General features: G+C 44.0%; 1 protein-coding gene across 1 annotated transcript in view; it reads right to left on the reverse strand.

The window, feature by feature from the left end:
- Positions 1 to 14,259, reverse strand: part of Nolo (ADAMTS-like no long nerve cord) — a 247,065-nt gene that overhangs the window by 227,191 nt on the left and 5,615 nt on the right. The window lies entirely within an intron of this gene.

Below are 14,259 nucleotides of genomic sequence, written 5' to 3' on the forward strand. Positions count from 1 at the left end.
AGAATCTTGCGCTCGACGATTTTTATTTCGCGCAAATAATTAATCATCGTCACTGATCATCCGATGTTCGAATTAATGGATTTTTCATCAACGGAATTAATTCGTTCGAACGAATTCACAAGTTCAAGCCAATTAATTTCTAATGTATACCGAGCGATTCCCGTTCGCGAGAGAGGCTAATATATTATCGTCAAATATTTCATTGAGCCGTCGATTGATTTATAATTAGCTTGCGCATAGTAAAGAGCATGGTACCACATGTGGTGCATGTGGCCCGAACAAAAAGCTTTAACGCGTGCCATCGATGCTGCACGTGGTGCGAAACGCTTAACAGAAGCATAGGACAATTTAGGACAATTCTTGTTCTTTCGTCACGCGGTATCGCCGCTCGCAAATTCCAAATATAGGGTTTTTCAGTAAAGGCGGGTCGATTTTGAAATGGAATAAAATGGGCCGTGTACGAGGCATTAACGAATTTTCTTTTTTATTCGAGGGGCCCGTGTAGGTCGACTTTGAAGGGCCGCCGCGTCTACCATAAAATCGGCGCAACGTTTTCACTGACGAACACTCATTTTGATAACACAATTTGATCATTTTGCACAATCGTGTAACTTGCCACGATGATTCCCCATAACCGACTGAATCGTAAACAACAGATTTAATCGACGCTTTTAAAACAACATGGCCGCTATAGAGACTGTCAACATCGACCCGTCCCCATTGGAAAATCCTCTATATATTTAGAAGTAATTAACAGCGATTCTATAGACACCTGCCTTTTGTTGAAGCTCGTTATAAATATAGCCCGCTATCATCGCCGCATCGGTATAATAATTCGCTATAGTTTCGCAACTGAAATTATGACAGTCTGTACACAGCATAGTTTAGGATCGTCCTTGATAGTTTCCACTTGGAAACCTCGCGTTCACCATAAACTGTAGCCTTCGTGATCGACAAATTGCTTGCAACTTTTTTAATTTAACCATAGACATATTATCCAAGCTATGTCAAGATCAAGATCAACAGAACGACTAGACGTCTGGCGAAACAGAATTTTTCCGAAGAAAATAAAAGAGGCTCGTTATCTGCGGACGCAGTGCCTTTATCAGTACTTTCTATTGTCTAGATACGCGAACGTGCTCATTTGACGAGATAGCGTCGCTATCTATAGTTTCGTACACTCTATCGAGATTATTGATGCCAAAGAGTGATTTTCATCCTACTTTTCTCTCGCGTCGTCTAACTCGTTTTAGTTCAGGATTGCTGCGAACTCGTGTGCGTAAATATTAAGCTTGAGGAAGCTGATTGTAGTTCGTCGATGTCGTGAACATTAACCCTTTGTATCTAATACTATCTATATGAATTCTTTAAATTTATTATAGTATTAGAGTATCGTCTATTTAAATTTATAACAGTACCTATATGACTTGATTAAATTTATTACAGTGTCCATATGACTCATTTAAATTCAGTGTTCATATAACTTATTTAAATGTATTACGGCATCTAATATGATTTATTTAAATTTATTACAGCACCTATATGATTCATTTAAATTTATTACAGTGTCTATAGAATTATTTAAATTTATTACAGTGTCTATAGAATTATTTAAATTTATTACAGTGTCCATAGAATTATTTAAATTCATTACAGTACCCACGTGACCCATTTAAAATGATAACGTCAACACGATTTATTTAAATGTATCATAATAGTGCATACTGGAACAGAAGAATTAATTCAATAATTTCCAACGGAGTCTGCTGTACGACTGTATTTTATATAAAATATAAAACTGCTGCGAAACTATTGTTAATCTATCCTATACGACGTTGGTTATCATACTGTACGCGCCGACGCGGGAACAGCCTTGTTTACGTTTCTGCCAATCGAAATTCCGGGTCAAAACTTTCGGATTATACGGCGCCGATACGGAACGGGGTTGGATCGGCGCGCTGTAACATATAAATAGATTCGTATCGTAACGTAAGTCCATGAACAAGCGAAACCGTGTTTTCATGGGGTGCTCTCGGCCAAACGTACGCAAGTAGACGCGAATAACAATCGACGGGACTCTCTCGTTAAACACGCAGCTTTGGTAACACCCCTCTCTCTCTCTCTCTCTCTTTCTCTCTCTCTCTCTCTCTCTCTCTCTCTCTCTCTCTCTCTCTCTCTCTCTCGCTCTCTCTCGATTTTCCTCTATGATCCCTCCGCTCGCGGAAACACCTACCGGGAATGCAATTAATATGCATCCGATGCCGATGAAAAAAAAAATAAAAAAACAAAAAACCGGCGTGAAATCATCGAGGGAATACAGGCGCGTATCTGCGTGGGGGCATCGCGAGAGCTTCCCCGCGTTACCGGGCCATGAATATATCCATGCAAAATTCCGTGTACAGACAGGCCGTGTTACAAGCGGGATCCCGCGACTTTTACGAGGCCATAACCGGGGGAATTAAAATTTTTACACGGGCCGCGCCATTTTCGACGCGATTGCCCGTGAAACGGAGTAAATTGGTTTTGTAATGGCCGACGCCCGCCGCGTTGCTACGAATTACCCGCGGATTTGATTTTATCGATGGGACACACCGAGAAACGATCGCCCTCGTTTATAATGTCGCGGAGCCTCTGTTGTCGCGGAGCCTCTGCTAACCAGGCGAACGCGCTAGGAACAGGTGCTTAAGCTCGATGTTTTCGTAATGGCTGTGTTTTATCGGACGAAGACCTCGTTACGTAATTATTAACAATTTTAATGCGCCGTCAGTTAATTCGACAAATTTCGTATATAGTGCATTGATATAGACGAATTCCATGTACAGTGCGTTCATATAGACGAATTTCATGTACAGTGCATTCATATACACGAATTTCATATACAGTGCATTGATATAGACGAATTTCATATACAGTGCATTCATATACAGGACTTTCAATGCAGAAAGTATTTTTATATTTCTTTTAATCAATTAATTGCAGTTGACGAGTATACTCGTCATGGAGCAGTGGCAATACTTTATGTCACGGCGAATATACTCGTCAGATATAATAAGTAGTAATTAATTATCTAAATTATATTCATAGTGAAAATAAAAATCTATCCTTAAAAGTGTTTGGGATATTTTGAGGTTAGGCTGGAATAAAAGAGGCAAATAAAAAATATACTTCTCTAGGTCAACTTTAATAATTTTAATGGAAGTTTAATAAACTCGTCAGAGAGCAAAAATAGTGATAAGTTTAAATAGACTATGTATTGTTATTTCTATAAATTATTATGTTGAGAAGGAGGTATCACAGCTAAGGGATGACATTCAGCTAAAAATGAAGTACCATTAATTCACCAAATGAGTTTTCCAAATTGAGTATTTATTCATTATCTTAGCACTTTTTTTTATACAAAATGCAGCTATGTAAAAATTAATTATCCTACTCGCTGAGTAACAAATAACTTTTGTAACTATTATATTTCTTTTTTACACGATTTTCGCAACAAGTGCGACAATTCACAAGCTAAGTCTCGATACGAAAAGTGGAAAGGTATGAAGCACCCTGCGGCAGTCGAAAGGGTCAGCAGCGCCTCGTGCATCAAGCCCGAAGAATTCCGGAAGCCGGCTGGTGCGTCGGAACGCGGCCGGACGGCCCCATTATTCGCTGTTAACGCGTAAACAGCTGTTGCATGCTCACGGGTCAGATTTATCGCGCGCGATTAAACACCGTTTCCCTCGTCAGGTATTCAGAAGATGGTCCACGGCCGACGACGCGTAGGACGAGCACGACGTCGACGCCGTCGTCGTCGTCGTCGTCGGGGCACACGTGTCGTGGAAAGCAATTACCCGCGTAAACGTCGGCGGGCCAGCGGGGGCGAGGCAGCCCCCGGGGCGAGAGCCACCCCTTGCTTGCCCAGCTTCTTCCCGCGTGATTGATAGTCTCTTGCTCAGCTTTATACACTCTTGCGACTGTTTCGCCGGGCACCCACGCACCTTCACCCCCCTGGGATCGTTCTATAAATAAGGCGCTGGATACGGTCACACCCGTAACGATCCACCGGAGTTTCGCGACGACGCAACGCTGGGGGTGGACACCCCCGAAAAATGTCAGAAAATCGAAATAGGAAAATTCGGAAGCCGCGATTATTTCTTGGCAACTTTTTTTAACCTGAGCCAAGGTTTTGACTAGTTTTTGACCAAGTTCTTGTCAAAAAGTCTCGGCAAGTTTTTTAGCCAAGGGGTGGCTTGTGTTTTTCAGAAATTATTGCGGGGTTGTACTATTAAATTGGCAAGGTCTATTTCAAGAGCACCGTGTGATATAGTATATTATATAGAAAATATAATATATACAGAATATAAAATAATTCTTAAATTAATTAATTTAGTACTTAAATTTAGAATTTCAGTACTTATTAATTCAGAACTATTTCTAAAGCTCGGTATAATATAATACCTAAAATAATACAATAAATATTATATAAAATAATTCTTGCATTTTATTACCAGTCGTACCGTCCAAAAAACCTTCTATTACGAAAACAGTATTCGCAGAATATTTTCGTCCTGTTATAAAAATTCGCGCGGAAAGAACCTGCCCCGAAAAAATACTCGCGTTAAAAGTGTATATTAAAAGGGCAACTCGCATCCCCGGCCAACTATTTTTGCGGAACCGCGGCCGTGTTTAGAATATTTCGAAAACGCGAATTTTCCGGGGTAGTTCGTCAGCAAATGTTTGTCCAGCGCGCGGCCGCGGCAAATCCCTGGTCAGGTATTATGAAAATGGAATTTCCCCCCCCTCGTACGCGAGTACTCCGAATCGATTCACCCCTTTTCAACTTCGCTGTGCGACTTCCTCCCGCGTTCCCGACACTCCTTGGTTGCGCAGCGAAAGCCCCGGAGATCACGAAAATCTTGCAGTCCTCGGGGATTCTCGCCGGTAGCGGATCGTAAAACGTGGAACTACCGCGGGAGAGAAAGAGAGAGAGAGAGAGAGAGAGGGAGGCTTGTGCTCTCGGGCCCCGGCATACCTACGGAGTCACGATCCCGTGTGCCGGATGGATTTTTCTTTATTTTTTCATCGGTGATCGATGGAGTTCGGTAACTAAGTTTCCGATCTTCTTGTTTCTGCGAACGAAATTCTTCGCCGATATTAGACCGTCGATGCGGCCACTGCGAGCCCCATCATAGGCGATACTCGTTTCAGTGATGGTACGGTAATGGAGCTAGGTATTTTTGCATTTGGGTCATTTTTTAATAGACGAGATTAATTTAGAGATTAATAAGAGAGATAAATGTAGAGTTAATTGGTAAGCACGCAAGTTGTAAAGTTTTTGGAAGGTAATGAGGGGGGGAAGAGTGGACGGCTTAAAAAGGTCCATTTTACGTCTATTTTAGGCCTGTGTGTTTGACAAATTTTTAAACTGTATATACAAATGGTTTAATTAAATAAGAGCAAGAAAAATGACTAAAACATGTAGATCACAGATAACGTATCATTAAATTGTCTTTAATTTCCTTACAGAATTACCTTATAGAATAATCTTATAGAAAAATCAGGCAATTTTAATAAAATTTTCTACATACATATATAAATTAAAAAAGTACAGTACAAAAAGTACTGTTTCAATTTTTGCTGACTTTTGCTGAGAATTTAATCTACTTGTCATTCCAGCTAATAGCAACTTCTACAAAACTATCCTCTCATTTTACTCAACAAACTAGTCTATATACACCGCCTTGAAAAGTATCAAACTAAGTCAAAAACCACGTTCCTCGATTTTCAAATTTGTTAAACCTATTCGAAAGTGGAACAGATTCGACGGTCTAACCAGGTGATCGCCGCGCAAACGTACGCGCAAGTAATCAGAAAGTAGCCCAGCAGGCGATAATCAGATAGCAGAGTCTCCCCGTGAGAACGCAACCTTAAACCTATCTCTGCCGCGTTCGGTAGACCTAATCTCAAGTAGGATTCCTCGAGGGTGTCACGTTATGCGCGCCGATACGGTCGATAAGACGCGTGTACACAAGTATATTCCGTGGCCGCCTCCCCGCATTGTGAACTCCCGATGATTTCTACGAGTTCCGATCGCGCGCTAGTGTTGGTTAGCGCGCGCGCCTTTATCGACGGGACAAACCCTTCTTATCTATCGACAGGGTCGTTACTTCGATTGTTTCGTAGGGACCGACGGCCCCGCGTTCCGCCTTCCGTCTGTGCCCGGCCGTTTCTGTTCCTCGTTAGGGAATCGTTTCTCGATATCTTTCACGAGAGTTCTTTGCTAATTTACCGGCGATACTCGCGCGCCCTGTCGTGCACGTGTTGCCGGTAGCCTGCCCGGCCTCGCACATTTCTTCTACGGCTCCTTGCGAACTTTTCGAATTGGGCGAAACGCGCGCAGCGACGTTAACCCAGTTTCGTTTTGTGCTGCGTTGATCAACGCTCCATTGTGCTTGATAATTTTGTTGGAGGAACGAGGCAATTTTTCTTCATTTTGATGTTACGTTTTTAGGTTATGATGTTGCATTTTTAGGTTTCGATTGTGGGAGTATTAAATTCTGTTTCGATTTAAAGGCTGGCTTGTTGTTACGATAAAGGGGAAAATATTTGGTCTTTATGTTGGAATAATGGTATGAATAATTTTTAGAAGAACTCTTAGCAGTTTTTATTAATTTTCTAGCTGGCGAGTTTAAGCAATTTCAGAAAATGGGAATGTACGCAAAGGTGCACATTTTAATAGTTTCCGCTAAATTCTAGCATCCACTTTGCTCTATTCTTACTATAATATATATATTTTGCTTCATAGAATAATATCGAATATTTGTCAGAAATTACTACACTATTAAAATTTTTACGACTGCCCTAGTAAAAGGGTTAATCATTGTCAAATAACTTGTGATAATCTCGACTCTCATTGGTCACCGTTTTTCGTTAACAATTCTCTAACGACGCCTCAGAGAAAATTCTTGCAAAGGAAAAAATTTCTCCAAATGATCTCAAGTTTCCTCTCATCTCCGAATGATTAGACTTTTATAGGACACCCTGTATTATCAAACATTCTTTACAATTCATCGTACCGATTCGAATAATACAGTTTTCGGCGCTCGACAACAGCAATCTGCAAAAGAGATATACTCGGGCCGGGCGTTCCATTTGAACGGAGGAGCCCGTTGCCAAATTACGGACGCCGTTCGGCGAGGAATCGAGGGTACAATACACGCGGTGCCCGCGTCTCGACGGTGCGCCGGTCCATTACCAGCCCGGAATGATGAAAGGATAGCCTAGGCGAGAGCCAATGTCTCGATGTTCGGTCGGACGACGCTTGTTCCGCGTCATCTGAAACGTCTTGCCCATATCGATTGGCGCTAGGAGGATCCATAAAACGCGAGAGTGGCTATTACCGGGAGGCCCCATTGTGCTTCTTTGGCACGTAAACCAGTCACGAAGTTACCCGCGTCTACATTCCAGCTCGTCGTTACGTTAATCGTCACCGGTGTCGCACTCCTTCGCGCCGTCTGTTCTTTTCTCGACCTTCCTCCGACGCCGCGTGTCGTTCCATTATGATTGGACGAACGTCTCTATGCATAATAATTGTTCGCGTTCACTGCGAGATACAGAGTAGCTATTGACGATGATTTTTATCACGTTGATTTCGCACGTGGCTCGGACTAGAAATTGATCAATTTTCTCCGTTTAGAGACTCTGAAATATTCGATTTCAATCGATTCGTTCTGTGATCAATTTTTGACGTGATTAAGTAATCATTTTTTTACTTTACTTTTTATTTTTATTTACTTTGTATAGCTTGATATATTTCGATCAGGATTTCATGCAGGATCTAATAAATATTAATGTATCGAAATAAAAATAAATTCTTCTGTTAACAAAGTCTAGAAACGAAAGCGCATTCAAATAATAAAAGAAATAAAAATTGTCTGACACTATTAAGGAAGATATTAAGGATAAATAAATGCTAATCAACGCAGCTCTTAATATAGCAAGTTATACACAAAATTAATCTTAAAATATCACACGGCACTCTTGTAAAACTATTCCGCCATTTGCTTCAACAATTATTTAAAGATCAATATTACATCTTAGAAAAGCGAGCTAAAAATTCGACGGTGTTACAAGAAACATTAAACCGCCATCACCAAAATGACAAACGCAATTACATAGTTAGCAGCGTCTCGATGCTTTTCGCTCCTTCGGTTGACAAAACACACCCGAGACACCGGGCGCCGCGCGGCAGAGATTTCAAGGATCGGTATCGCGGTGTGTCCCCGTGATTCATAGATCGTTCCGTAATCTGTGGATCCACGGGGCAGCACATCGGGAGGAACGGTCGGTCGGTCGCGCGGCGAGCACGGCCGATTGGCAGACGACAGAATCCGTAAAACGCGAGAGCGGTCGTTAGAGAGATAAGCTCACGGGCAGAGCTTCCACAGTTAAATGCTCTCTCGCGCGTGGTCACGCCGCGCCGGGCCGGTAATCCTTTTAGGCTGGCAGCCCTACCTTCGGTTCTTAAAACATTTTCTGTACAGCACCGGGGGGCTTAACGGCTTACTACTTGAGGGCAATCTGTAAAGTGCCCGCTAGGACCAGCCGAGTCCGCTCCTCGACCCATTAACAGGCCACTTACCGCCCGCGGCCCCCGAATACAGACTGATCGAAGGGACGACCGGCGAACGATCGCTGCCGCCTCGAGAATCAGCGTAATGAGCCTGCAGTTCCCTTTTCTTTTTTTTTATCTTTCCCTCCTTCTGCGAATGGGACCTCTACCCCTTCCCCACCCTTCTCCTCTTCCCCCCCCTCTCCCCCATCTCTTCGTCTCGCGATGTTTTCGAGTCGAAACCGACGCGATCGAAGTCCGATGAACAAACACGGCGACTTTCATCCTTCGCAATCTTCCCACGGAAAACTGCATCGGTTGCACTCGATCACAGTATAACGATCCCGAGTCCCTATGCAGTCCACATGCAGTCCCGTCGACTCACTTTCTTCCGAATTCGATGGCAATTAGTCCGAGGTGTTTGCACAAGCTTGTTCACACCGTCACGAGTGTTAGCTGCGATTTGTTAGATCCTCAATGTTGCTGCGCGTGACTTGCAACCGCTGCTGCATCGCGAAAGCGAAAGGTTACGCTGTGCTCTTCCGTCCTTCTGGCTTCGCGATTCGATCGCGCCAATCCTTGCGTCGAGATTTCTATGCTTTGAGTATCTTGATCGAGGATACCGCGAGCGTTGTTTGTTGCACACGTTGTGGAATCGTTCGGCTGAAAATGATTTCTCTGAACGATTCGCTATTTTAGGGTTTGTGTAGATGTGGTTCAAGTATGGTATTTTTATGAAGACAGAATATTATAAAAATAGTATAAAATTAGGTTAACACGTCTGTGTCAAATAATCTACAAATTTGAATGGTATTTTTATGAAGACAGAATATTATAAAAATAGTATAAAATTAGGTTAACACGTCTGTGTCAAATAATCTAAAAATTTGAAACTGTCGATGATAAATAGTATATTGTTGCATTCACAAATTCTTCTCTTTATTCATGTAATTAATTCTTTAGTCAGCAATAGATGCAGCGTCTCCATAATAATTAAAATTATTCTACTGAAGTTATTCCAACTGGAATTTAGTCAGCAATAAATACAATCTTCCCATAATAATTAAAATAATTCTACTGAAGTTATTCAAACTGGACTTTAGTTAGCAATAAATACAGTCTTCCTATAATAATTAAAATTATTCTACCGACATTATCCCATCTAGAATTCGACAATAATTATTTTTGGTATAACAGTATCGTCTTGCCTCGCGAGAAAGAAAATGCGAGTAAATCCGAGTTTCTCTCACGAAAAGCGCGCCTCGACAGAGCCGTCGAAGTCTACGGACGTCGCAGCAACATCGGCGATCGTCGAGCGATCGAATCAGCCGATATCAATCTGAAAAATCAAGCCATCGCATCCGGCCATCGATCCGCCGATGCGATACGAAGTAGACTTGTATCCCGTAGAACAATAGAACTCGATTTTCGCCGGCAGTGTCGGCCCGACGTCGACGTCGTCGAACCTCTAATTAGGACGTTCTAGCCGACACTTCGATCGCCGGAAGACAACAGGTTGCGAAAGGACGGGCGACAACACAGGCTTATATCCAACGAGGACAAAACGCTCGTGCATGTCTCTTTCCGCGGGGAACTCGGACGCTTGTAATTCCGCTCGCGAGCCGCGCCGCGCGCGCGAAGCGTCCGCCCGGTCGTTTCGGCTCGTTAGAAAACGAACGTGGACGAATTTCATCGGACAAAGCGTGTGATCACGGTTGGCCGGGGCGGCGGCAACCTTTGCCGGTCCTGCCAAAAGCCGCGAACAAGCACCACCTGGCAGAACTACGTGGAACAAGCCTCTCCCCCTCCCCCCCGCCTTGCTACAAGCCGCAACAAGCTGTCTCAAAACCCCGGCGAGAGAAATTGGCACGTACCGTCGCGACCTGTGCTCTCTCTCTCTCTCTCTCTCTCTCTCTCTCTCTCTCTCTCTCTCTCGAGGGTTTGCAAACTCCCGAGAAAATAGCCCTGCGCCCCGTCGTTACCCGCAGTCTCCATCGCGCCAATAGAAACGACGCTTCTTCCTTCGAAACGCTCCGCGCCACTTGGAAATCACCGCTTGAACGATGACTACGTCAAGGATGACTGTGCTACCTGCCGCAGTGAATCACCTCTGACCGGACAAATAGTCGGTTTTGCTGACCCCGGGGATAGTCATTCCGGCCATCCGTTATATCCCGCGATACCAGAATTCTACGGCGATTGTCGTCTCGAGCGGTGATTCACCGGGCTTTTTGCTAAACAACGTTTCACGCGGTCATCGTAATTGCTCGACGAAATATTTAGACAATTGCGACTGGTTTGAATCACCACGAAATTCTGGTGTTCAAGGGTTGCGTTTGAAAGAGAAAATAAAATATATATAACAGCAATGCGTTGCGCTGCTTATGTTAATTAAATTTAGAGTTCTTGTTAAAATAATAGCAATTATTCAACGAATACTTCTTGCTGCAGTCAACAGCAAAGAGTGACGTCATATCGTCTTTTTATCTATCAGTATATGTAGTCGACGAATATAAATTCTTGACGATATAAATTATTTTCTTAACGCTGATATTCCAAAAGAATATTCAACAGACTTTTAAACAATTTAAAGTCTGATGGATCGCTTCTGCAACCACCGCAAGGCTAACGAAAGAACGTCGCAAAGAGCGCGTTAACCTGGAATCGAAACAGGTCAGAGTGATTCGACTTAAAATTCAGGGAACGATCACCGCGAGGCAACGTTGCTCCTTCCCCCACAGCTGTGAACGAGATCGCGAGGAGGTTAATCGTTCGAAACGATTCGTCGGCCGATTAGCATCGTCTAATTGAAGGCCGGTGTTTCGCAATTGAAATCGGTATTATACCGTCGGATACGGCCCGATTCAATGTAAAGTAAGCGGGCGCGCGCGCGTCAAAGGCCTACACGGATCAAGTTGTTCGCGTGAGTCCCAGTTACACGGCCGCCCATGGGAAATCTCGGCGAGCATCTCACCGACGAAGACGACGACGACGACGGCGACGACGACGGCGACGCAACCCCTGAGTCACTTGCAAGGCATAAGGAAACATTCTATAGATACGAGTGACTGGCGCGCACCGAGCTCCGGTAATGGCCGCGAGAATTTCCAGAAGTCTCATCGGACCCAGCCAGCGCGCCAGCGATGGTATTCTGATCCGGCAGCGAACCCGGTCGATTCAACCTTTTGATTAAATTTTCTTCAAAGACCACAGGTAATCTTCCGCGGCTATTATCGCGATGATAATCAGCCGGGTGCCTCTCTCTCTCTCTCTCTCTCTCTCTCTCTCTCTCTCTCTCTCTCTCTCTCTCTGTGTGAATAGCCTATCAGGCCCTGGTCTCTTGTAATAGGATTTCGGAGGACAGCGGGCTTCTCTCTGCCTACGATGTTGGCCGCAGTTTACCATGAATTATTCGGCTTTTTATTACGTCTCCGATCGGCGCCAAACGCGAGAGAGTGAGAGAGTGAAAGAGTGAGAGAAAAGACTCTACGCGGAATGATCCGATTACTCGCCGGGGAGATTCCTCGAACAGACTTCGTTACGGGCGTCGCTCGATTTTACGGATTTCCGGGGAGCTTTGTTAGATTTGCCGTTTTTACGATTCCCCGTTTTAAACGCTTATAAAGATTGTTAATTATTATACGTCAATGTTATAACGAGTCGGACTCGCGACAAAGATCCCACGCACAAGATTTATTAAATATGAGTATTGTTAATTTTTTTGGCGTTGAAATAAAAATCAATTCTTCTGTTATCGAAGCTTGGAAACAAAAGCACTTAAAAGACATTAAAAAGAAGAAAAGCAAAAAGGAAGCAAAAATGTTTCATAGAGGAAATTATTAATTTAATTAAAATTTATTTTTATTACGATATGAATTCGACTATGATTTTTCGAATGCGAAAGAGTCCTAACGTCATCCCTTAATGATAAACGTGAACTTTTTCGTTTCATTTTAATTAAATAAATTGCTTTAATTATATGTGGAGATTTTAGTGTCTAACTGTCGGCGACGAACGTTTTAAAGAAGAAAGAGTGATTGTCAACGCAGTTCTAAAAGACGTCGCAGTGCAAAGTGTTTCTAGATTATTTCTACGTTCTTTGGTCTTCGCCTCTTTTGCGTACAGTGTGCGCTCGGATGACGTCGTTGAAGAACGCGAAACAATTATTTTCGGAAAATAAAAGAGTCGAGACGGCGATGAGGAGACCGTTGATTCGCCTGTTTAAACAATTGTGTTGTCGCTGTGACGTCGCTGCTAATTCGATCACGCGCGTCCGCGAATAAATTCGCGTTTCATTCGCGACTCTGGCCCAACATTTCCTAGCAGAGTCGCGCAACAATTAAAAAGCCAAGGAAAGCAACACTCGCGGAGGACGCGCCGGCGACATTGGCGCCGGTCGGTTTCAACTCGCTCGTTGCCCCGATTCCGGCGGTGAAGTGATGCCTCGCGCATAATGACATCGGCCCGGATATTTGCATCGCGGTTGATCCGGGAACGCGGTGATCAATACGAGCGAGCGAAAGAATAATTGTGTGTGCAAAAAGCGTCCGTAGGACCGGGAGGAGAACCATCGTGGCCACTCGTGATCCCATTGGCGCCCGCCGGTGTTCGTCATTAACACGGCAACCACTTCGCCGCTTCTTTTGCGAGAACCCTCTCCAACCCCTCGCTCCCCGACGACAAACCCCGTCGTCGCCCTTCGACTTATCTGCTTTTCACGCCCCGGTTATCCGTGTTCATCTGCGACACCGCGCGGACTTTTATTTGCCGGCTTTTTGCGGCCCGTAGGTTTTTGGCTCGTGCTGATTCCTAACCTATTGTCCGAGACGGACACCCGCCGCCCCGCGAGAGCCTCTCTTTCGGGGCAGGTATCGGCAGGGGGGCCAGGGGTGGCGACAGGTCCGCAAGAGGCCATACAATGGCCCCCGTCGTCGGGGGGTGCTCTGTGTGTCTCTTCTATTTCTATCCAGGGCTGGTCACGCAAAATCGCCGGCTCGTGAAGCGGACTTTTGTCCCGGGGCGGGAGCGAGCCTCTGGCTTCCTTTCCCTCCCCCGGATCCCTTTCGAAAGGTGAGAAAAGTTCCTGGATGAGGTAACGAAGATCCTCTGCCATTGTCCTGCGAGATTAGGGGCCCTGTCGAACGCGTCTGTTTACCAGGGGACCGAAAACAAGCCTCGTCTCCTAGGGCAAATACCCTACGAAATCCTAGAAACGTTAGCTTCTAGGAGCTAAATTTCCTGGAGCGTTGATTTCCTGCATTCAACGTCCAAGATCGACTCCAAAAATTCTTGCAGTATTAGCGTACACTGGAGCTTCGTTTATACGAAGATTTTTGCAATACACTAATATAATACGACGAGGTTTTAATTATTTGAAGAACCCTAGGTAATTCATGTAATTGCAGTGAACAACCCTCGGCAGTCCATATAATTGCACTGAATAAGCCGATTATGTGAACTTACTTGTCACCCTTCCGGCTTATGTGAACGAAGCATGACTGTAATTTCGTTAATGGAATTGAAACTGGAAGATTAATATTATTATGGTGGATAATGTGGATAGAATCTCTGTGGGCTGAATTTTATTCTGAAATATCTATCTGCAGACAAGTTGCAAGATATTTAGTCTAATATTTTAGGTTAATGGTTCTGATGATATTTTTATT

This window comes from Augochlora pura, chromosome 10 (genome assembly GCF_028453695.1).
Source record: "Augochlora pura isolate Apur16 chromosome 10, APUR_v2.2.1, whole genome shotgun sequence".
NCBI classification, from domain to species: Eukaryota; Metazoa; Arthropoda; class Insecta; order Hymenoptera; family Halictidae; genus Augochlora; species Augochlora pura.